Raw genomic sequence first — 1,731 nt, 5'->3', positions numbered from 1 at the left:
CCCACTTTTTCTCTTTTTTTCTCTCTCCCATTCATGTTTTCTATTGGTATCTTTGTGTTACCCCCTTCCACCCTTTTCCACTTCATCCTTGCATGAATTTATGGATTAGCTCTGACGAACAAATGATTTTTCAACAGCTTTGCTAAGCCTGATGAGGGGTTCGCCTCTCTTAGAAGCTGAGGAAGTTGATGCCAAAGCAATAGTCTGTACTAATTAAAAGACCGTTGTCTGTAGTATTTATAAATAGCTCATGATTTTACTAAGATTGCAGCGGCTACAAATTATGATTCGCGGGCTCTTTATACTTTTTTCGTCGATTGTCCTGGGCCTCACAAATTTGATGGGTAATGTGGGGGCTTTTTTAAAACTGGAGACTAGCGAAAAGGCTCTAATACATGAATTTATGTGGTCATTTTTACCTCCTATCAATGAAGCAAGTTACATTGCAGTATTGGTTTGAATGATTTGGAAACAATGAGACAAAGTGAGCTAGAAAGGAATGGTAACAGTCCAAGTTAGATGGAACAACAAGCTCTAAAAGTGCATTTGTTATATCTGCAGAGGATTAATCCTTGATGTCCCCAATTTTTTTGTTTCGAAAGTAGAGCCTCTGGCATAAAAGTCACTGGGAGCACCGTAGACATATCACAAACCAGGAACACTCCAAGATGTTTGGCGTTATTAGTATATTTAAATTCATGGCCGTATTAATAGTGATTCTGATATCTGATGAATTTTATCTAACGTTTTTATTGAGTACTTTAAGCATTCTATAAGCCCACTGCCCCCCACCCCCCTCACCTCCCGCCCATTTATACTCTTTGCTAATCATGCAACGTTTTATTTCTTGGATGTTATACGCTCTCGGACCTTGTACTTGTATGGGATAGAGCAGTATATAATTGCAATCTGTTATTATCGTTAATATAAACTCACCCGTACTTGAAAACACATTTACCACATTTATGTGTTTATTTTGTTTATTCCCCCCCCCCTCACCCCACTCTGGCAAGTTGTAGAACCAAGCGTTTCAGGCAGAGTAGTTATCCAAGCTTGTGGAAGCAATGTCGGAGTGGTCTATGGAGTTTTAGAGTGGTTGAAAGAGCACACAAAACAAACAAACAAACAGAACAAAAAAAAAAGCAAACAAACAAACAACAACCCGGAAAAACCCGAGGAATACAGAAATCGTGTTGAGAATTTACGCTACCATTTCTCCTTCACCGGAAGTTGTCTTGTCTACAGCAATTTACTTTTAGCAGTTAAAAAACCACGAATTCTGCAGACGACTCTTGGAGGGGAAAAAGATGGTCGTTGGGCAGTTAAGTAGAGTGGACAAAAAGTGGAATGATGGAGGGAGTGGAAAGGGGGTGGGGGTAGGAAGTTAGTAACAGGAAAGAATGTGTCTCTAGACGTCGATTTTATTGCACAACAATTTCATCTTCTATGATGCAATAAGCTATCTGTGTTTCAATATTGAGTGGTTACTTTCCCCTTTGTGATTACCATTCCTACGTTTCACATTTTGCTGTGGTAATATCCAAGCATTTTCGAAATAAAGAAAGAAAGACGGAACGTATAGAATCGTCTTTTGAGTAGAGTGATAGTTTTCATCATTACATGCGGAAGTTTCTGTCCAATCTTTATTGATTATTCTTTTGGTTGAGAAAAATACATATTTATATATTACGTAATGTTTCTATTTGAGGAATATCACATTTCCCCCAATAC

The sequence above is a fragment of the Aplysia californica genome, unplaced genomic scaffold (assembly GCF_000002075.1).
Source record: "Aplysia californica isolate F4 #8 unplaced genomic scaffold, AplCal3.0 scaffold00608, whole genome shotgun sequence".
NCBI lineage: Eukaryota > Metazoa > Mollusca > Gastropoda > Aplysiida > Aplysiidae > Aplysia > Aplysia californica.
The sequence above is the reverse complement of the archived record's forward strand: the minus strand, read 5'-3'. Positions refer to the sequence as shown.